The 24,367-nt window shown below is 44.3% G+C and overlaps 1 protein-coding gene across 3 annotated transcripts in view; it reads left to right on the plus strand.

Moving 5' to 3' along the window:
- The first annotated feature begins 4,683 nt into the window (after positions 1 to 4,683).
- THRAP3 (thyroid hormone receptor associated protein 3) overlaps positions 4,684 to 24,367 on the plus strand; it is a 45,634-nt gene continuing 25,950 nt past the window's right edge. For 2 of the 3 annotated variants that reach the window (XM_040424413.1, XM_040424410.1), the window contains exons 1-2: positions 4,684 to 4,832; positions 13,623 to 13,681. The gene's annotated coding sequence lies outside the window, so the exon portion shown is untranslated. Of the gene's footprint in view, positions 4,833 to 13,622; positions 13,682 to 20,367; positions 20,430 to 24,367 lie in introns of those variants that run through there. The other variant, XM_040424411.1, reaches the window with a different exon arrangement.

Consider the following 24,367-nt stretch of genomic DNA (forward strand, 5'->3'; position numbering starts at 1 on the left):
GATAGAACATGTCCTATATATGGCCACAAAATTCCGTTCACGGACCCAATGAAGACAATGGGTCATCAAAAAACGGATGCAACGTGGACGACATCCGTACTTTGCGGATCTGCGTTTTGCAGACCGCTAAATATATATGGTTGTGTGAATGTGCCCTAAATCTGTAAAATACAAGAAGTTATAATTTCCTCTTCAAAAGGAGGTCCTGCAGCATAACAAATAAGGAACTTTGTATCCCCCCCAATTACTAAATAATAAAGGATTGTCCCATAAATGGACATGTATCACCTTTATCCACAAGATAGGAGATAAATATCTGATTGCTGTGGGACCCAGCACTGGAACCAAAACCGATTTCAACCTCTGCTACATTTAAACTCTTTTTCACTGCAGTCATGTAGTAAGACAGAATTTATAATAGACCAGCATTTTACACTGGTCTATGATTGCGGCTGATTTATGGCGAGGTGCACGCTTTGTCATATATTAGGTGCAACCTCTGGCAGCCTTCTTTTATGCCAGAAAAGTAAAAGAAGATGGTAAAAGAGGATAAATTCTCAGGGTCCATTGGCCTCGTCCCCTCCCTCGCCATGTCTCGTTCTTGGGAAAATGTGGAGGGAGGTGTAGAAACGCCACTTGCACCTAAATTTAGGCACAATGGTATTTAAAAAGTTGCAAACATGAGATTTGCGACTTTTTATGCCAGAAAACAGGTGTGGGGGACAATGATAAAGTGTAGTTACAACAACTAATAAACAATGAAGTACAATATTGCTAGATGGGATACCCAGACATATCCAAAAAAAGATATGAAAAACCGCAGCACTCCCAGTCTTGAGTCCAATCTTGTGTTTATTAACACCGAAAAAAATAGCAACGTTTTGACAACAAAGTCTTTTTCAAGCTATGACTTCACGTTGACAAATACCCAGACATATCCCCATTTTCACCCCTCCGGCCCCCCTGATATAAGCATCGGAGCATGAAATCGCGCAGGGCAAGGGCTTTTTTATTTACATTTTTACACTGCTAGGCAGAGGCTTATGCCTAGCAGTGTTGCCGTTGACATCACCGGTACTGATGGGTGGGCTTTAGCGCTGCCCTAGCCGTTTTACGGGCTCGCTAAAGCCCTCCTATTAGTGCCCCTGAACTCACCAGGCTCACTGCTAGGTGGAAGCCTTTGCCTAGCTTTCCCCTACGGAGAGCCCGATACGTCACCGGATCTCCAAAATTGGCCTTTGCCCTGTGAGATGCATAAAATGTTCTGTTGCCTATCAGGGGGCTGCCTGGGTGAAAAGGGGGATATGTCCGGGTTCAGCTCTGAACCAAGACAGCACTATACTGTTCTGTGGCCAATATAAGAGCAGGAGGCTGCAGGCTGATTAGTTTTATACAGGGCACCAAACCTGTAATTAGTGTGCTGTGATTCTTTATCTTTACACTACTGTACAGACTGGTTTTTAAGAGAAAATGGAAGTTCATGTAAATCACTGATTATCCTCTCTCTTCAGATTTATGTTTTCAAGTAGCTGAGTTGAGTATTTTAATGTCAGTCATATTGGAAAGTGCCAGTCAAAGCAACTGGTCAGCAGCCAGGGGTCAACAGGACTGACGCTCACCTCCTCCTCGGGTCCTGCAGTGGAGGAGTCGCGAAGGAGATGCGTTCAGCGATGGAAGGAGCTGGTAATGTCTCCCTCTTGTCACCTCTCTGATGACAGCCAATCTGATACAGTCTTCCTGACACATGATGTTCTAATTGGTGTTGTGCCCTCTATACACTTGAAAATGATGATGATGATGAGAGGTTAACGAGGCAGCGGGTGCAGCGCTCCCCCTTATTCCATGGATCTGCTATTGATTTACAAACGCTGTAATGCACACACAGATATTTTATACCGTATATAGATCTTGTGTATATGACACGTATGTACTGTAGCCTAGGACTGGAGTCACTAAACAGAGATGATCTGATCTGGGATCTGTATAAGAAAGGGAGGGAAGGTAAAGGGATCTCAAGGTTCAATGGGTTCGGACGAGATATAGAGAATGTGAAGAGAATAAAATTAATAAACGTGAGGAAAAGGTATCTTTAAAATAGAAGGGATATTACCAACTGTGAGATTATAGACTAAGATTTAGGAAAACCCCCAAAATGATATGAACCAAAAATAAGTGTTATATAGGAAGATCAAACGCCTGTTTGAAAAGTAAGGTTTTCAGTGCATGTCTGAATGAGAGAAGACTGGGAATCATTTTCAGGGCCAGAGGTAGGTGGTTCCAAAATCTTGCCCCTTGAGCCGAAAAAGATCTACCTCCACGTCTGATCTTATTAACTTGCGGGATGTTAAAATTCACAGAGTTACTAGACCTCAATGTCCTGGTGAATTTACATCGCAGGTACAAGGGCCCCACCCCATGGAATACCCTATGCATGAAGCATCCAATCTTGAACATCACCCGTTGTTGGACGGGAAGCCAGTGCAAGGCATTAAGAGAGGGAGTGATATGCTCTCGGCGGGCAACAATAGATGTGGGGACTGGTCTGGGGGCTGGCTTTTGTATATAAACTGCACCCGGGTTCACTGTTTTATGTAAACTCTGCATATTCTTTTAATAAATGGGGCTGTAGTCTATAAAAGGGGCATGGCATACAAAAGAGGGCATATAAAGATTTTGTGCCATGCTATGTACACTAAGTTCTATGGGGGGTGTTTTTGTCACATCAAAACATGCTTACAATACGCTTCCCATTGATTTCAGTGGGAAAATGCACCATTAGTGCATACGACATGTTTTATTCGAACACATAGAAGTAAATTCCGCAGTGCCAAAAACATACGTCACCTCTTGGCGCAGTGGGTTGCCACACGGGGTTTCATGGCAGATGACATCTGAGTGTCAGCCTTGGATTTCTGTTGCTTGTTTCACAGCAAAAAAGGGATACCACATTTGTATAGTTTTTCTTCGATTTTAATACTTAAAGGGAACCTGTCCCCGGGCTTTTGGGTATAGAGCTGAGGACATGGGTTGCTAGATGGCCGCTAGCACATCCGCAATACCCAGTCCCCATAGCTCTGTGTGCTTTTATTATGTAAAAAAAAACTGATTTGACACATATGGAAATTAACTTGAGATGAGTCCTGTAGGTGAGATGAGTCAGGGACAGGACTCATCTCAGGTTAATTTGCATATGTATCAAATCAGTTTTTTTTTTACACAATAAAAGCACCCAGAGCTATGGGGACTAGGTATTGCGGATGTGCTAGCGGCCACCTAGCAATCCATGTCCTCAGCTCTATACAAAAAATCCCGGGGACAGGTTCCCTTTAAATAACTTTAGAAAAAAAGATTTTTTCCTTTGCATTGCCATATTTCCACACTCGTATTTTTCATAGTTATGTCTATACAGATGTGTGAGGGCTCATTTTTTGTAGTTTTTGGTGATACTATTTTGGGGTGTATATGACTTTTTCTTCACATTTTTGGGGAGGTAAAGTAACAAAAAAAATGTAAATTGGCCATTTTAATATTTTTTTATTTTTTCCCGTTGGCATTCACCTTAACAGTTTGGGCATTTTGGAACATAGCGATTCATTTAAACTTTCTTTTTTTTACTGTTTATTTATTTTTATTATGGGGAAAGGGGGTGATTTGAATTTTTATTTTGTTAATATTATAAAAAGCTTTAACTCCCCCCAGGTAACCTGACTGTGTAATGTTCAGATTCCCTTTCTCACACACTAATGTGATTTTAAACATTAGGATGTGAAATTCAGTATATTTCAATGCTGTGCTGCCACCTGCAGGCCTACATTGGAATATACCTGTAATAGGCCTGGTAGCCTCCTACAGGCTCAGGCCTATCACCACTTTTGGAACATCTTCACCGATCTCAGCGAGAGGAAGGCGTTCTGTCTCTGCGCTCCCAGGGAAAGCCACCTCAGATGCCATTGTTACAACTGACCACGAAATCTGAGGGGATTAAATGTCTGCCATCAGCATTCTCATAAATCAGACATTAACCCCGAGGCATCTGCTGTGTGAAACAGCAGACTACGACGCCCACTCCGCTCCGGAGTCTCTCTTCAAAATCCTGACATCCGCTGTACATGTATGGCAGATGTTAGGAAGGGGTTAAAACGCTGTTTCTCATCTGTTGATCTGAAGCTCAGTTCTTCAGTTATGATACTTATTCTTAGTATGCAAATGAGACCTTTGGTGCAATGAGGGTGTAACCATTGTTCCTATTCCACCCAAGCTCCACTCCTTTCTGTGACCAGCCTCTCCCTCCCTGTTTTGCCACTGCATGGATCTGTCAATGAAAGCAGCCAGGCTGGGGCTGACCACAGAAAGAAGCAGAGCTTGGGTGCAACAAATACAATGATGACCCCCTCATTGCACCAAAGGCCTGATTTGCATATTAGGAAAAAGTATCATAACTGGGGAAAGGAGCCTCAGATCATCAACAGAGCAGCGTTTTAATCAGGTGATACTCGGGTATAGCAGCACAGCATGCATCTTAGCTGTGTGTGAACACTCCCCTCAAACCTTGCAGCACAGAGCACGGTTTGTACACCACTATTGTATAGTTGTGTTGGAGTAAACAAGCCTCCTGCCTCACGTGACTAGGCGGCCATGCCCTAACACGCCCCTCTTCAGCATTCAGGGAAATCTCGCGGGACCTTACGGGAAGTGCAGATTGCAGCCGAGAGCTTGCTTTGGTGTCGCAAACGGCAATTCCCAGCATGCTGTGCGCGCTTTGCGTCTTGTGGCCGTGTTAGCGCTCGGCTCTCCACAGAGTCTGCGCCGTGCTAGGAGGGAGCAACGAGCAGGTAAGCGGAGAAAACGGTGAGGCCATGGTGTGTGTATGAAGCGCCCGCCGCCTCTGTACTTTCCCAGGGTTTGGTAGACGCCATTTTGCAGCCCGGATGTCTTCCCGCCGTCCGTCAGTCTAAGCCCTGGGATGTGTGTGTGACCGTATCCGTGGCCTGTACTGTATATGTGCCACTACTGTATACATAGGCCGCCTGTGTACATGGGTGCTGCTTTATTAGGCCGGACATGGGCCCTATGAGTGTCCTCATGGATTCTGGAGGTGGGGGGTAGACATCGTCTGCAGGAAAAGATTCCCAGTGGGGGTGGTTGTCCCCTCCTGACAATGATGTGTGTGATCATACACCAGGGGTTGTCTGCTTTTTAGTAGTTTATAAAGGGGTTTTCTCTGGAAGTTTTGGGGACACCCCATATGTTGAGGACTGAGGGACATTGATTCTTACCAACCGATCTCTAATGTTCCCTAAACATCACAAAAATGCCGTATGCATGAGCCCTAAGGCCTCTTTCACAAGAACGGTAAAAATGCCAGTCTGCTAGGTTTTTATTGTATGTTACGTGTCCGTTTTAAAACTTTCAGTCTATAGGGCCGTTCACTTGTTTTTTTTTTTTTTTTAACAACCTGTTGAACCTTATTTAAGTCAGTGGAACAGTTTTTACTGGCTGTAAAACTTAAAAATGGGGCCTTTCATGGAGTTAAAAAGATACCACCTCCACTTAAACGCAAGGGAATGTGTGCGCCACACTGGAGGCCGAGGACCGGACGCTCCCAGCGTTGTCCATCACGATGCGGGGAGCGTCAGGTCCTGGTGCACTGTGGGGGGGCTGGATGTCCTGGGGTCACTACGGGAGGGCGTTGGGTATCCTGCGGGTATTGCAGGAGTTGGGTTGTGTTGTGTTGTGGGGAAAAAAGGCCTATGAACTACATCTGCTTTTAATGGCCGTTTTTTAACAGCTGATAAAAACGGAAGTAAAGCAGCAGTTTAAAACAGCCAGAAAACTGGTGGGCAAACAGATGCCGCATGGCCATGAAAAAAGTGCATCCGTTTTGTATGGCTGCTTTTTCACTTTTCAGTGTTGGGTGAATGTAGCTTAACTCATGGTAAGTGGAGCAGCAGTGTGCGTGCTTCCCCCATACTGCTCCCATGTACAGTGTGGAGGACCGGCGGAGGGGGGGGGTCCCCAGTTTTAATCGTCATGGAGGTTTCAAATTTGAGGTGCAGTATGGGGCATCTGTCCCACATGGATTCAGAATACAGCCATGTACATGATTGATCCCTTAAAGGGGCTGGCCAGCGTTCAGAATACAGCCATGTACATGAATTGGGTCATTAAGGGGCTGTACAGTATCTTAATAGATGTCCTATTATTACCCGCAAATCACGTTCCGTGGCTCCATTCAAGTCAATGGGTCCTGGCTGGCCAGGGTTCAGAATACAGCCATGTACATGAATTGGGTCTTTAAGGGGCTGTACAGTATCTTACTAGCTGTCCATGTGTTTGGAACAGTTCATGTGTATAATTATAGTTAAAATGGTTGAAAAAAGACATAAATCCATCAAGTTCAACTAAGGGACAGGTGGGGATGTGAATTTTAGAAAAGAGGAGTGAGAACCAAATTTCTCCCCATTTTCCCAATCAGTAATGTTATTTATCTAAGCCCACTGTTCCTGCAGTGACCACGTCCTGAGGTACTCTATTCCAGCGGTCCCCCAACCTCTGGACCGGGCCCTGGAAGATAGTTTGCCGGGCCGCAGAGGAGTGCAGATGTCAGGCGCATGCGCGACCGACGTGCACATCAGGCCAGAATCGGTGGAGAAGGAGGGAGGGAATCCTTCCTTCCCATGAAGCGCCTGCCGCAGAGCCTAATACAATGAGCGGGCTCTGAGGCGCCGCACCACTGCCACCAATGAATGTGTGTCTAATATTAAAGTAGGAGGAGGGTTTACCGCTGCGCCGTCTCAGCTGGTGTGCTCCTGATTGTTGTGTTCTACAGCTCCCGGCCATTAGTGCTCTGAAAAGCAGCCGGCGCAGGTACCCTGCCCACACACTGCAAGATTATTAGCCGGCCTCAAAATAAAGGCAGGCAAAAAACATGTATCAGGCAGCCAGCAAGATTTGGGGTTAATGTGACTCATTAACCGCAATGTTGCCAGTAGCCATAATTTGAGAAGATGTGGTCACCTATTTATTAATCTGAGGTACATGGTGCTGTTACATTAGTACCCCCATGTATCTCACATTAAAAATAAGTGGCCCCCAAGCACCTCATCAAATAAAGGGCAACATTGGGTTAACTATTAATGTGAGGTACACATGATGAGGTTACTTACTTTTAATGTGAGGCACATGCAGGTCCAAATTGATAAAACAAACAAATTGATAAACAGCAAGTTACTCCAGCATGTACCTGATGCCATTAACCCCATCGTTATATATTTGTTATCTGCGTGAATCAGTCAGCTAGTTATTACTACTTGCATGCGTTTGCAGCTAGTAATGAGTACTGGCCAACCCCTTTAAGAGAGTCTAAAGTTCTTTTAGATTAGGACAGTGCCATAATATGTCATACAGGTCAGATAGATAAGTCAATAGTTATAGGGGGTGAATTACTAAAGCCTCATGCAGACGTCCGTGGAACATGGTCCGTGAGATACCGGACTGGCATTGCAGGAGCGCACAGCGTCATTGGTTGCTATTGCCATGCACTTCGTGCCGCCGATGCTGTACAGTAATACTCGTATAGATTATACGAGTGCATTACTGTACTGCGGCGGCCTCATAGCAACCAATGACACCGTGCACTCCTGCAATGCCAGTCCGGTATCTCGCGGACCATGTTCCACTGATGTCTGCATGAGGCTTAAGACCGGCTTTTTACGCTGGTCTTAGATTCCCCCCTGTGCTGCCGTAAGGTTCGGTTAATTTAGCACTAGACGTATCCAAATCTATGGCAGTCTGTGTGCCTGGCGTAGCTTTTCTAAAACATATACGCCTGTATTTAAATTTTTTTGCTAAAATAGTGCAAGTCCCTTAATAAATGACCTCCACTTTCTGTGATGTGTCCGCGGCCTACATCATACATGAATGTTGGGTATTTTAACCACTTAAAGGGGTTATCCGGGTTCAGAGCTGAACCCGGAGCTTCCTCCATTTTCACCCAGGCAGCCCCCCTGACTTGAGCATTGGTGCAGTTCATGCTCCGATGTTCTCCTTTGCCCTGCGCTAAATCACGCACGGCAAATGCATTTTTTGGGAGATCCGGTGACGTAATGGGCTCTCCATGGGGCTGCCAGGAAGCCCGGTGACATCACCGGCACTGATGGGCGGGATTTAGCACTGCCCTAGCCAGTAAAATGGCTAGGGCAGCGCTAAAGCTCGCCCATCAAAGCCGGTGATGTCATCAAACACACTGCTGGGCAGAAGCTTCGGCCCACCAGTGTGTTATGATGAAAAAAAGATTCAGTGCCCTGTGCAATTTAGCGCAGGGCAAAGGAGAGCATTGGAACATGAGATGCTCCGATGCTGGCCTCAGGGGGGGTGCCTGGGTGAAAAGGGTGAACCCGGACAACCCTTTTAAGGACCTCCGCTGTATAAGTACGGAGGAAGTCTGGTCCCTAAACATGGCGCCCGCTTGCACGTGCAGCGGGCGCCATAGCCGCCGGGTTTCTGCTATTTTGAATACCAGAGATCCGCGGCACATGTATGCGATCAGACTTAAGGCTGATTGCATACATTTTACCCTTCAGATGCCATGGTCAAATGTGACCATGACATTTTCGCAGTCCAGAAGCGGAAGTCACGCGCTTCCGCTCCGGTAATAGTGTTCCCCGACTGAGATCGGGGAACCTGTTACATTACTGAAATAGCCCAAAGCCTCAAGCAGGATTCGGTGCCTATTTCAGGAATATACTAATACAGGCCACTAGGTGGCAGCTTTGTATTGGTATAGTGCAAATGAAGTGTTCAATGATGGCTATATAACCATCAATGAACACAATGGGCAATCTAATGATTGCAAGTTATTGTCACCCAAGGTGACTTAAAGGGCTTCTGTCACCCCACTAAACTTTTTTTTTTTTTTTTTTTTTGTGTACTTATAATCCCTATACTGCGATTTATCCATACATAATGTGATTAATCATTTTGGTTCAGTAGATTCTGCTAAAAACGTACTTTTATAATATGTAAATTACCTGTCTACCAGCAAGTAGGGCGGCTACTTGCTGGTAGCAGCCGCATCCTCCTATCATAATGACGCCCCCTCCGCATGTTGATTGACAGGGCCAGCGGACGGGATCTTTCTCTGCTGGCCCTGTTTGCATTCAAAATCTCGCGCCGTACCTGTCTTCAGTCGGCGCAGGCGCGCTGAGAGGACGACGCTCGCTCGGCCGCTCCTTCTTCAATGCGCCTGCGCCGGGTGTAGATGTGACGTCATCGGCGCAGGCGCATTGAGGATGGAGCGGCCGAACGAGCGTCCTCCTCTCAGTGCGCCTGCGCCGCTTGAATACCGTTACGGCGCAGGTGCCAGATTTTAAATGCAAACAGGGCCAGCAGAGAAAGGTCCCGTTCGCTGGCCCTGTCAATCAACATGCGGAGGGGGCGTCTTTAGGATAGGAGGATGCGGCTGCTACCAGCAAGTAGCCGCCCTACTTGCTGGTAGACAGGTAATTTACATATTATAAAAGTAAGTTTTTAGCAGAATCTACTGAACCAAAATGATTAATCACGTTATGTATGCATAAATCGCCCCCCTTTCCTTAAAAATACTTAACCAATAAAAAAAAATAAACATCATGGCCATCGGCGCGTGTGCAAATGACAATACAATTAAAATATAACAATAGTAATGTCATACGGCAAATGGCGTAACGGGGAAAAAATTATAAACAGCCAATTTGCCATTTTTTGTAACTTCAACCACCCAATAATTTTTTTTATAAAAAGTGATCACTCTTCAAATTGATATCACTGAAAAGAACAGATTGTCCCTCAAAAAATGAGACCTCACACAGCCCCGTACACATAAATACAAAAAAGTTAAGTGTCAGAATATGGTTATAAATATTTTTTTCCCCACAAATGTTTTAATTTTTTCGATATTAAAACGCAAGAAAAATTATACAAGTGTGATATCGTTGGTACTGTATTGACCTGGAGAATGAAGATAACAGGTCAATTTTACCACATAGTTTACAGTGTAAAAAAACAAACAAAAAAACAACTGCCAATTCTACCCTATTTGGAATTTTTTTCCGCTTCCTACTACATGATATGCTACCGTAAATGGTGCCATTAGAAAGTACAACTTGTCCCGCAAATAATAAGCCCTCATAATGCTATGTGAACGGGAAAATAAAAGGATAATAATAATGAGGACTATGGGAATGTGGGCAGTGAAAAACGAAAACGCAAAAATGGAAACGCAAATCTGTCAGTAGATTTGTACCTATGAAACTGGCTGACCTGTTACATGTGCACTTGGCAGCTGAAGACATCAGTGTTGGTCCCGTGCCCATATGTATCCACATTGCTGAGAAGTGTTTTATTATATGAGAATGTAGGAGCAGCTGGGGCGTTGGCGTTACCCCTGGAGGCTCTGCTCTCTGTAAACGCCACACAGTGGAAACGTCATCATACCTGGTCCTGTCAAAGTGCAGAGGGTGCTGAGCCTCTAGGAGTAATGACAAGGCCCCCGTTGCTCCTAGAGGCTCAGTTGCATGTATTAGTGTCATTTTCCTCAGCAATGTGGGCACATGTGAACATGGGACCAACACAGCTGTCAAGCTGTAAATGCACCCTAGGTGCCATGGAGGAGACATGATTTTTTTTATTTTATTATTTGACATCTTCCATCTTGACCCCCAGCTGCTTGGCGCTGAGCACTGAGCGCGGCTTGTATAGATGCCCTGCAGCTGTTGGGGGATCTGTGTGATAGAAATGGTAGTCATTGTGCTATCGTTGTGGAACTCAGTCCCTGCTTCATGCTAACTGATATCATAATCTGCTTTCCTTCCACTGAACTTGAGACCCCTCCTGGTTTTCTATGAGAAAGGAGTAAGGACCATGCACCATAGAAATGTCACTCGCCTTTATCTTGTGGGACTGTATGGGCACATGGCAGTGTAGTTTATGCTGTTTTACTTGTGGATTTTGTTGTAGATTTTCCCCAGATCTTAAGGGCCCCTTACACAGTCCGAGAATCGCACAGATTATCGCTAATGAGGGCAATGTAAATGTACTGCCGATTACGTTCATTATGTAATCAGATTGTGCCGTGTAAACACGATCTACTGCCAGGAAACAACAATTTCTTATGGGGAAAAGCAATGGCATTACTGATCGCTCTTCCCCATACTGTGGAGGAGATCAGTGCATGTAAATGCAGCAGTCTCCTCTGCTAGCTGTCGGGGATGAACGCTGCCTTCCCGACAGTCTGCTGTAATATCGTCATGTGTAAAGGGACCTTTACCCTTTGTGTTGCAAGGGGTGAAAACAATTGCCAGGCTGCAGGTCAATTTCTGCACCGTGTACATGAGAGCTTGAAAATCTCCTCCACATAGCTGGTACTGGATTACCCTGATAATGCCTGACATGGGCTTCATAAATGACAGAAGTATAGGTTATGTCCAAGGCCGGTTTAAAACCGATCATATAGTTCACTGGGACACAGATGTTCCTGTGTTTAGTTATTCGTTTTATAATATGCTAATGAGCCATCACAAGTGCCCAGGTTCCCTTGCCATAGGGCTCATTCACACGACCGTTTGAATGGGTCCGTATCCGTTACGCAATTTGGGTGCGCACCCATTAATTTCGATGCAGTGTGCTGTCCGCATCTGTAGTTCAGTTCTGCGGCTCTGCAAAAAATCTAGAGCATGTCTTATTCTTGTCCAAGAATAGGCAGTACTATTATAAGGCCGGCCATGTGCGTTTCGGTATCCGTGTCGTTTCGGTATCCGTGTTTTGCATATCCACAAAACACTTAGTTGTCTGAATGCACAGAGATATACAATGCATGTGTGCTGATTTTACATAAGTAAGCCTGAAAGTAAAAACACAATTCATACACGAAGGTAAAATTGCCACAAAAAAAGCCATTAAAGCACACGAGAAAACAAATCTTTGTGCTCGAGACGTGAGGAAATTTCATGCATTCTTACCTTTATCAAAAAGCTGTCAGACCAGAACTGTTATGAAGGCCTCACAGACTGATGTGATATCCCCTTCACGTGCCTCATCAAATATTATAGGGGTTATCCAATACTGAGGCCCCGTTTCCATGTCTGACGTTGACCGCATCTGCAGAATGATAGAACATGTCCTATTGTCTGTATTACGGACAAGGATAGGACTGTTCTATTAGGGGCCGGCTGTTCCACAAAATGCAGGGCGCACACGGCCGGTTTCTGTGTTTTGTGGACAGCAAAACTGCCAACAGTGGTGTGCATGAGGCCTATAAGAAAGTAGTGAGGGCTACGTGGTAAGAGCTCATTGAAAACCTCATCCATTGTACTGTGAATCCACATCCAGAATCTCACTTTACCCATTTACATCAGTGTCTCAGAAAAACGTAGGAAGTGGGTGGTTCACGGATGGTTCTGAACGGCCTGGCTTTCAGTGGCTGCGGATCACGCTTACATAGGTTGTTAGCGGTAAATGTGACCTACATTTCCAGCATGCGTTCTTCTAGCATTCAACTAGTACTTTTCAAGAATATCTAAATGAGACCTGGGAGCTCTGTTGGCATGGGGCACTGTATTAAAGCTGCGGCTCGCTCCCCTAGTCTTCTGGACAGTCTAAACGGCTCACTGGACAGCTGTGGTTCAGGGCTTGGCTTGCAGGCCTGTCAATCCACAGTGGAAAGTATTGCCCGTCTCGGCCTCATGAGTGGACGGTTACACTGCCGGCATTATTTAGGCTAGTGTACGGCAGCTCAGGGAGATTTGTATAGATGGAAAAAATTGGTATATTCTGTATTTCTGATCTGCATGATACTTCTCATAGGTTTTCCCTTCTGAATGCTCCTGTCCAGAAGGAGTGGACATTGCTTTGACTGTCTCCCACGCTCAGAAGCACTGCACCCTGTCCCCAGGCTCATATTTATTTTATTTTTTTGTTGCTTCTATTTAAAGGGGTTTTCCAAGGTTACCTTTTAATAGTATCACAAGGTAATTCTGAGCACCTCTGTATTAGGCCTCTTTCACACGACCGTTTTTTTTTTTTTTCTCTCCGTGTACAGGCTGTTTTTTTGCGTTCCGTATTTGGAACAATTCATTTCAATGGTTCCGCAAAAAAAAGGAATGTACTCTGTATGCATTCAGTTTCCGCATTTCCGTTCCGTTGAAAGATAGATGTCCTATTATTTATTACCCGCAAATCACGTTCCGTGGCTCCATTCAAGTCAATGGGTCCTCAAAAAAAAAAAAAAAAACACATACAGAAATGCATCCGTATGTCTTCCGTATCTGTTCCGTTTTTGCGCAGCCATCTATTGAAAATGTTATGCCCAGCCCAATTTTTTCTATGTAATTACTGTATATGCCATACGGAAAAACAGAACAGAAACTGAAACGCAACGGAAACAAAAAAATGGAACAATGGATCCGTGAAAAACAGACTGCAAAACACTGAAAAAGCCATACGGTCGTGTGAAGGAGGTTTTATTCTCCCGTTAACAATTCCATACCAGTTTTCTGATTCTGATGCTCCACATGTGACCCGATTTATTTTATGCATATCTCATGGTGTATATTCGACAAGTGACTTCATTTATTTTCTCTTCACAGAGACCTCTCTTCTACATGAGTTAACTGCTCAGAAGTTTCTTTTTCTGACTCGGTTGAAGGTAACTTTTCTATTCTAATACTATAAAGTGACATTTCTTTAATGGACCATTAGGACTCAAAGGATCTGCAAAACATAGATCCCAGCTGAGTGTATGCCACGGTTTAATTTTTGTAGGAATGTCTTATCTTTGTCTGCAAAACAGGCAAGAGTAGGACATGTTTTATCTTTTTTTTTTTTTTGGGGCGGGGGGGGGGCTCGGAACTGACGTGTGCATTGAAATAATACGGCCGTGTGCATGAGCTTTTAAAGGGGTTTTCTTGAAGCTAAATACTGATGACCTATCCTTAGCTACAATCACACAACAGTGAAAAATAACGGTTATTAAAACCTGTTAGTTTTTCATGGACATTTTGCATCACTGTGTGAATCTATTTTCTGTCCATCTATCTGTTTTTAACGGCTATTTTGCACTGGCCACTAGGCCTAAAAAATGTAAAGACTCCCTGTCCTTTAAGAGCTGCTCCATGGGGCCATAGACACAGTGGATGAGTTAAGCCCATTGACTTAGAGGGGTTGTCTCACTTCAGTAAGTGGCATTCATCATGTAGAAAGTTACTACAAGGCACTTAATAATATATTATTGTCCATATTGCTTCCTTTGCTGGCTGGATTCATGTTTCCATCACATTATGATTAGATGGGGGGGTGGGGGTGGGGGTTGCAGAAAAAAATGCAGTGCATTTTTTTTCTTTTTTAAAAAACATATCTCAGACAGAAATAGCTGAAATAGATGCCGAATGTACATAACAAGCACAGGATCATTTTCTTTTTTTTGTTCTGACTGAACAGATGAACTGAAAAATAGGTGATGTGAACTCTCCCTTACATGTACAGAACAGGAAATCATGGCCTATTAGATCTAAAGGGATTGTGAAAATTGCAGTGACAAAGGCCCCATTGTGTGGGCTGAAACGTTGCCAGGGAATAAACTGGTCATCACCTTTCATCACAGTTGGAGTGCTGCCTTTTCTTTGGATATATTATACTTGAGGAAAGGTTGTCCACCTTTCCATAGGATTTGCACCCGGACCTATTTGTCACTGTGCTGCTGTGTGTGTATATATGTATGTGTATGTGTGTGTGTATGTATATATATATATATATATATATATATATATATATATATATATATATATATATATATATATATATATATATACACTTTATTTTTTTTTTTATAGACCTACATTCAAACAAGTCAACAAAAAAAAAATATATTTTTCATTCTGAGGGTCCCAGAAGCAAAGTACTGCCCAATTCTGCAGTGAGAAAAGGATGTGTGCTATGTTTGTGATGCCAGTACATTTACTGCTTTCTCACTCTTTACCATTAGTTTATCCTTCCTGTGCGGAGACAGCTGTTTATGTGCCATTACTAAGGTCACTGTGCATGCTCCACATTGATCAGTCAGTTCACGCCTTTCTAATGGCTTCTCCAGAATCTTGAGAGGCCAGCGTAGTTCTCAAGAGGTTTCCTATCTTCCTGTTTGATGTGAAAACTATTCCCTTTCACTTCAGTGGGAGCAGCGCTGCGTCCACGACTCAGTGTACAGAGCTGTATTGTTCCAGCGCTGGGCCATGTGATATGTTGTAGCGCTCAGAATATAGAGCCAAAAATAAGAGCTTTTATTGTGCAAAAGTAGTAAAACATTTAAAAAATACATATAAATGTGGTATCCCACTAATTAGGGGTGGGCGATATAGACGATATGCGATATAAACAATATAAATTTGGCCAATGATATAGATTTTGTTTATCGCCATATCGCGGTAGAACATGGCATACGCCACTCTCGGCACGCACCATGTTCTCCTGAGCCGGCACAGTGGAGAAGGAGGGAGTCGCTCCCTCCCCACTGTGTGCGGCTGCCGCTAACCACCAATGAGAACAGAGTAGGAGGAGGAGGGGCTGTGGCCATTGCGCCACCAATAAATATATTTAATATGCCTGAATACAAACGTAGCCTGCATGTGCCAGCCATATCCCATACCTGGCCTCTATTACTGTGTGCCGTGATCCGCTGCAATTAACCCCTCAGGTCCTGAGGAGTTTATTGTGGTGGATCACGGCGCGCAGTAATAGAGGCCAGGTATGGGATATGGCCGGCACATGCAGGCTACGTTTGTATTCAGGCATATTAAAGGGATTCTGTCATGAGATTTTACCTCTATAACCTAAACATATGCCCATGTCCATACTAATAACATGAATCCTAAGCTGGCCTTATTAAAGCTGCTTTTGGCTCGATTAGCCCAAAAAACTGGTTTTTATAACCTGTCAATAACCTACCTAAGGTGCCCAAGGGGACGTCCGTTAATACAGGGTGACCGTCCGCACCCATCGCCGTTTGGTGCACAGCGCCGCCCTCCCTGTCTACAGTGCCGCCTTCCTCAGCTCCGCCTCCGCAATCCTCCCGTCCCTCTGCCAGATCCCGCACGTGCGGGATCTGGCAGAGGGACGGGAGGATTGCTGAGGTGAGAAAGGGAGACAAGGAGGGCGGCGATGGGTGCGGCCGGGCACCCTGTATTAACAGACGTCCCCTTGGAGATCTATTAGGGTGAATAGGACAAGGGATAATTTAAGGCCTCTTTCACACGGGTGTTGCGGGAAAAGGTGCGGGTGCGTTACGGGAACACCCGTGATTTTTCCGCGCAAGTGCAAAAGATTGTAATGCGTTTTGCACTCGCGTGAGAAAAATCGCGCATGTTTGGTACCCAAACTTCTTCACAGAAGCTTGGGATCGGTGTTCTGTAGATTGTATTATTTTCCTTATAACATGGTTATAAGGGAAAATAATAGCATTCTGAATACAGAATGCATAGTAAAATGGCGCTGGAGGGGTTAAAAAAAAAAAAAAAATTTAACTCACCTTAGTCCACTTGATCGCGAAGCCCGGCTTCTCGTCTGTCTCCTTTGTTGAACGGGACCTGTGGTGAGCATTAATTACAGGAAAAGGACCTGTGGTGACGTCACTCTGGTTATCACATGATCCATCACCATGGTAAAAATCATGTGGTGACCGGAGCGACGTCATCACAGGTCCTGTTCCTGTAATTAATGCTCACCACAGGTCCTGTTCAACAAAGGAGACAGACGAGAAGCCGGGCTTCGCGATCAAGTGGATTAAGGAGTTAAATTATTTATTTTTTAACCCCTCCAGCGCTACTTTACTATGCATTCTGTATTCAGAATGCTATTTTCCCTTATAACCATGTTATAAGGGAAAATAATAATGATCGGGTCTCCATCCCGATCGTCTCCTAGCAACCGTGCGTGAAAATCGCAGCACATCCACACTTGCTTGCGGATGCTTGCGATTTTCACGCAACCCCATTCACTTGTATGGGGCCTGCGTTGCATGAAAAACACCACTCATGTGAACAGCCCCATAGAAATAAATGGGAAGGGGGGGGGGGGGGTTTAGCTATGTTTTTCCTAGCAAAAACCTCACAGACAAACGAGCAATGCAGAATCACATACTGCCGAGGTCTAAATGGCGGTGGAAGCTACCATTTCTTTTTTTCAAACTAGGTTTATTGAAGAGTAACATGGCAGGTCATGTCATATGCAGTATCACACAGTCATACATTTAGATCGCTTAAGACAAAGTTATGGGTAATTCCAGTTACAATACACTCACCTAAAGAATTATTAGGAACACCTGTTCTATTTCTCATTAATGCAATTATCTAGTCAACCAATCACATGGCAGTTGCTTCAATGCATTTAGGGGGGTGGTCCTGGTCAAGATAATCTCCTGAACGCCAAACTGAATGTCAGAATGGGAAAGAAAGGTGATTTAAGCAATTTTGAGCGTGGCGTGGTTGTTGGTGCCAGACGGGCCGGTCTGAGTATTTCACAATCTGCTCAGTTACTGGGATTTTCACGCACAACCATTTCTAGGGTTTACAAAGAATGGTGTGAAAAGGGAAAAACATCCAGTATGCGGCAGTCCTGTGGGCAAAAATGCCTTGTGGATGCTAGAGGTCAGAGGAGAATGGGCCGACTGATTCAAGCTGATAGAAGAGCAACGTTGACTGAAATAACCACTCGTTACAACCGAGGTATGCAGCAAAGCATTTGTGAAGCCACAACACGCACAACCTTGAGGCGGATGGGCTACAACAGCAGAAGACCCCACCGGGTACCACTCATCTCCACTACAAATAGGAAAAAGAGGCTACAATTTGCACGACCTCACCAAAATTGGACTGTTGAAGACTGGAAAAATGTTGCCTGGTCTGATGAGTCTCGATTTCTGTTGAGACATTGAAATGGTAGAGTCCGTATTTGGCGTAAACAGAATGAGAACATGTATCCATCCTCTGATGGCTACTTCCAGCAGGATAATGCACCATGTCACAAAGCTTGAATCATTTCAAATTGGTTTCTTGAACATGACAATGAGTTCACTGTACTAAAATGGCCCCCACAGTCACCAGATCTCAACCCAATAAAGCATCTTTGGGATGTGGTGGAACGGGAGCTTCGTGCCCTGGATGTGCATCCCTCAAATCTCCATCAACGGCAAGATGCCATCCTATCAATATGGGCCAACATTTCTAAAGAATGCTATCAGCACCTTGTTGAATCAATGCCACGTAGAATTAAGGCAGTTCTGAAGGCAAAAGGGGGTCCAACACCGTATTAGTATAGTGTTCCTAATAATTCTTTAGGTGAGTGTATAGTAGCAAACAAATCCCAGATAGATATATTGCATGCACATCAATAAAAACAGAAGGAAGAGTGACAAAGTGATTATTGTGTTATTTCACTTTACATAGTTGAGCTTGTTGGTGTAGTTACGTTATTAGATATGGTCAGCGGTGAATCATACCATGGGCCCCATACTTTCAGGAACTTTTGAGGGCATTTCCGATGTATAAACACATTTTCTAATGGGATCCGCTGATTCACTAGCCTTTTCCAAAGACCTACTGTGGGTAAATCATCTGCCATCCACTTGAGAGCTATAACTTTCCTGGCCAGGAATAGTTTCCCTAAGTAAAATTTTGTTATAATGGGTCCATCCATCCTGTTCCAGGATGCCAAGGATGCATGCCTTAGGACACAATGGGATAGGACCCAGGCCTAAAGTGGATAAAATATCCAGCACTTTTCTCTCCAACGCCGATTTAGATAGTTTTGGAAAGAACATCTAAGGCATCTAGAGTCTGTCATTCTTCCCATTATATACAATCTCTAGAGGGAGTTAAATAGCTTCTGTGCAAAATAAACATTTGTATAAGCCTATTGTTAGTGGATGGCGAGACCAAGTGCAGGCCTCCAGTGCCTCTGACCAATCGTCTGCCGTCAATTGAGGGATATTTCCTTTCTATTTGCTTTCTGCCAATATTGGCCGTGATGACATATGATTTCCCCAGGAGATGTGTATAGAGCAGAGAGAATCCCTCGCGCACCCTGAGACTTAATAATCCCTATCAAGGGGTAGGAGGATATAGCTCTGTCTGTATCCTTAAATTGTTCCTTCAGGGCATGCCTGATTTGTAGGTACCAAAAAAAAAAAAAAAAAAAAAAAAAAAAAATTGTGACCTCAACAAGCCTGACTGCTCCTCTAGCTGAGAGAAGGAGCGGAGTACACCGCAATGGTATAAATCTCGCAGAGTAATAATGCCGCATTCCCTCCAACTGTTGGTCCCTTCAATGCCTTGAAGGTGTGGGAATAAGGGATTATCCCATAATGGAATAACATCTGCCCAGTCCTTATATTGGTGTAGTTTTAGCGTCCCTCCACACCTGGTGAGCTAGTCTGTGGATTTGCAATGCACGTCCAGAGTATAAGCCAATATTCTCTAGGACTGGCCATAATGTGAAGAGTCCCAGACAATATTGCAGGTAGTATTCCGCATTTTGATATGGTGTCTCCGTAAGGACAAGTAACGCAGTTGCCCAGCTAAAAAATACAGATGAAAGTTTGGAAGCGCTGCCTGCCTTGCAATTTCGATCTCTGTAGGGTATTTAGGGATAGCTTACGCCTGGCATCCCCCCCCACACAAAACCAGTCATCAATGAGTGAAGTCGGTCAAAGAAGAAATGAGGAACCGGAGTGCAAGCATGTTCTAGCAAATACAACCCTTTAGGTAATGGAAGCTCCCATTTCTACATTATTACGGCACATGTCACGTTTACAGTGTAAAACCTGGTGGACGTGAAATTCTGCACTGAGCCTCATTGCTTGGAGATATGGGAGCACTGTCGGTGATAAATCTGCAGATTCCACATTCACTGCATGGTAAACATTAACTTTTATTTATTTTTGTTAATCTTAAAGGGTTATCCAGCTTTTTAAGAAATGTTTGCTTCCCCTGCTGGGCCCCTGGAGGGAAGTGGCCTTGCCTGCTCCCCTATACTCCTAGTGACGTACCACTTGAGGGACAATGTGACCATTCATTGATGTAATGGTACACCTAACCCCCTTCCACTGGAGCGCAGGGCATGCAGTTGTGGAGAGGAGAAGGTAAGTGTGCTTCCCTTCACACATCCAGTGGGGAGCCAAAATGAGTTAAAGCTGGAGAACCCCATGACGGTATTTTTCCCCCTGATGAATGGCATCTTTCCTTTGTTGTAATAGCCCCCAAGCTGTGCTACTCCTCTAATAGGATGCTGGGTGGAGTTAAAACTCGGCAGATTTGCAAAACTGTTCTCTAGACGAAACCAGGAAGGAAATTTGACCTTTCTGGTTCTGCTAGTGAGGATCTCGCATCATTCCTGCTTCTAGGTTCACTGTAAGTTTGGGGCTGTCTTCCTGTCGCTGATCTCCCTTTTCTAATAGTTTTTCCTGGGAATTTTCATTCTACTATATAAAATGTTTTGTAAAGTTGGTCCCTTCTCCTAGTCATTGAAAGCAGTGTGTCTTACTCCAAAGTTTGGAAAGGCTGGAGCCCTGTGTGTTTTCCATAAGATAACTCAGGAGAATTGTTTACTGTACTTTACTTACCTTTTTACTTTTAGTTACTTGTACCGGCATAATGTGTCTCCTGGCTTTATCCTGCAAATCCAAAATTAAAATATTCCACTGTCTGTACAGAAGACAGGCACATGATTGCCTTACATCCGTGCTGGCTGAAGCAGTTCCTTCTCCGTGCACTTTACAGTCTCACTGTACAGACTATTCTTTTTTTAATACTCGTCATGTATGTGTAGAAAATCTGCATGAATTCTGTACCAAAAATGAACGTAAATCCTCACTATTTATTGCTTTTTGGTGTGGATTTGATGCACATTTTCCACAGATCTCACCCTTCCTTTTAAAAAGGTGAAATCTGCACAAGAAAACAATGGACATGCTGCAGATTTCACAATCCGCGCATCCAGCTAATTTCTGCACCCAAGTAAAACGCAGTGTGCATGAGATTAGTCGTATCTGATATGCTTTGCCGGTGATCCGCTTCATGTGCAGGCACCAGAACAGAAAGTCGTGAGGCTTTCCATCATTTGGAAACGTCTGCGCATTGTTTTATCCAAACCGGACAGACGGCATTGTGCTGTTACTGGGTTCTGTTAACCCTTAGGTGCCGCAGTTATAAAATACTAGTCATATGCTTGGCTGTAATATGACGTGGCTTATCTCTGTTTGTTGGATATGACCCAGGAATCCTCTGTCTCCTGCTGGTTCCACCCTCTGTCCTCAGGTGGGTGCCAGTGTCTCTAGGGTTTCCAGCTGATAAACAGTCTCTCTTTCACCTGCTGCTTTTACACTTGCCGGCATGACTCCAGGGAGCAAAGGCCTCACAAATAGATATTTACAACCTGACTGAGCGGGCACTTTTTTTCCACAATTTTTTGTTCTGCTTATGGACTACTTGTCAATGTCATGGTAACTAGCACGAGGAGTCAGATGAAATGCCAGCTCTAACACATTTGTGACTCCTAAATGTGAGGAAAAAAGGAGGGCAATTGTCCTGTAAAGAATGACATTGCAATGTGGAACTTACTGTCAGGAGCAGAAGATTGAAGGTGTTTGGGAAAGAGTAAAATTACAACAAAATGGGTATTAACAATTTATTTTGGGTTTCAAGTCATAGTTTATGTAGAAGCGAATTTTAATATGTGCTTCTTTTCTATGGCACATGTCTAATAATCCTGACTACCAATCATCCAGTACCTATCGGGTACATGTGACCCTGGAGTTAAAGGGGTTGCCTGCAGTAAGGAACTTGCCTGACAGACCCTACTCTGCCTCTCGGGTTTTCCTGGCCGTGCTGTGTTTACCAGGCTGCAGCGCTGTAGTCACATTGGCTGCACATGTAGTCACTGCTGCAGCCGGTTCAATAGGGCCTGTCCAGTAGAACAGCAGGGGCAGTGCAAGATCTGTCAGGTAAGTACTTACCAATTCCTGAGGATTGTCCAGTTTCCCCCAAAAACTAGACACCCCTTTAATGAACTTTACTGTAGTCCCTCTAGTAGACACTGTAATTTTCTAGGTTTTTCCAACTTAATTTTTTCTTACACTACCTAGTGGTGCCTGTGAAGAAATCTTTCCTTATCTATTCCCCGCCGATGCGACTCTGTAGGTCCCGGGATTTTATGACTGGAGACTTCTTCATGGACTGGATCACATCCACCACTGCTGCCATTGACTAGTCCCAGCAGTGTGTTTCCCTGTGTGACACGTCACCACTGAGGCTATTCATTGGCTGCAGTGGCACACGTGGCCCTGTCCATGCAGAAGTTGACACAGGGTCTAGAAGTCCAGTGAAGACAATCCAAGAGCCACATACCAAAAATGGAGCAGCGGGGTGCAGACAAGTATGAATTTCTTCGCAGGTCCCACTGAGTGGGAGGGGAATTAAAACAAAAAATCATGGACAACCACTTTAAGGCTGGAAACACATAGGTATTTAGTGCTATTTTTCTGCATTGTAGTGGTTAACAGTTTTTGCAATAAAAATGGCTCCAGGTGTTAGCTCAAAATCTATGGAAAGTATAAAAATACAGGACAGACAAGTGTTTTACACTTGCCCGCTGGACTCGAAGGAGCAAAAACCGAATGCATTTTATTTTCTCAATACAGCAAGTAATTTCTATGGTGTTTTAGTGATCAAAATCACCAGATTAAATTTGTGGTAAGGGACCTTAAGTGTACATGCACACGAGTGCCGCTTTGAAAACAGAGAATCGGAAGAATCATTCGCACAAATTGACAGGCTGCAATTTTAAAATCCACACGACAGGTCAATTTCAGCATCAAAGAAAAATGCAAAGTGTATGTCTATCTCATACTTTTTGCTGATACTGTATTAGGCCTCATGCACACGGCCGTTGTTTTGGTCCGCATCCGAGCCGCAGTTCTGGCGGCTCGGATGCGGACCCATTCATTTCAATGGGGCGGCAAATGATGCGGACAGCACTCCTTGTGCTGTTCACATCCGTTGCTCCGATCCGTGGCCCCGCAAAATAAAAATGTCCTATTCTTGTCCACGCTTTGCGGACAACAATAGGCAGTTATATTAAAGGCTGTCCATGCCTTTCCGCAAATTGCAGAACGCGCACGGATGCCATCCGTGTTTTGCGGACCTTAAAACACACCACGGTCGTGTGCATGAGGCCTTATGCTGAGGTTTTTTCGGCACAATGCACGCTTAAAATCTGCCACTTGTGTATGTAGCCTAAAGGAGTTTTCAACACTTCCACTGCAATAGGATGTGTTCTCACTTTCTGTTCGGTGGGTGTCTGACTATTGGAACCCCACTGATACTGAGAAAGGAAAGGGCTACATCACTGCGTCAGCTCTCTGACCCTCTGTAAAATCTTTCCCTGCACAATGGGGGTCCCACCTACTCACTGCAGAGAACTGCAGCATTATAATTTTCTATGAGGTGAGCATGTGCCCATTGACGAAGGGCAACATTCACAATACAGTTCATACTTTTCCAGGAGGAATAATTGAGACATGGCAAAATGGAGATTTAAGAAAGGATGTGCCAGTGTTTACGAATAGTGACATATCCAAAGAAATGACTGGCCCTATTTGAAAGGGCCTTCCACTTTAGCCAATCCTTTGAAGTCTCCAGACAGATGATCACAGGGTTTTGTATTACTTGGGCCTCTAGTGATTGGTTATAAACAGCTGGGGAACCGAATTCTTCTGTAGTGCCACCATAGGAAAAGTTTTGCATAGTTCTCATTATCTAATGCAGGGATGGTAGGGCTCATCCAGAGGGACAGAAGCTCATTGCAGCCATTCCTGGTCCAGGAACCCTATCTGTAACTTTTTTAAGGCCAAATTTGATACCTGATGACCCCTTTAATACATTTTATAAGAGCTGGCAAATAATGATTACTTGGTCTATTCTCGTACAGTTGGCCATATCTCAGATATTTTCTGCTGCCAACTATGCGGTCCTACTCCATCTGATTTCTCAAAGAGGATACCTTGAGGAGGAAAAGCTTGTGGTGACTATATACAAGAGGGGTGAGGTTCTAAAACCAGGTTACAAGTGCTTGGGTCTCCAAATAGTCCATAAATAAGGAGAGAACCACTGCAGATGGGCTCTTGGACTAGTACACATGTCAGGCTGATCTGATATAAAGGTCATCTTTCTAAAACTACTTGTATCACCCCTAAAATAACAGTGTGGGGAAAGCAGTCTTCACACTAGGTGGTTGGGCATGTCCCCTGTTGGGATCACGTTAGTGACCTCTCAAAGCTTATGCTCTCCAT

This window comes from Bufo bufo, chromosome 3, assembly GCF_905171765.1.
Source record: "Bufo bufo chromosome 3, aBufBuf1.1, whole genome shotgun sequence".
NCBI classification, from domain to species: domain Eukaryota; kingdom Metazoa; phylum Chordata; class Amphibia; order Anura; family Bufonidae; genus Bufo; species Bufo bufo.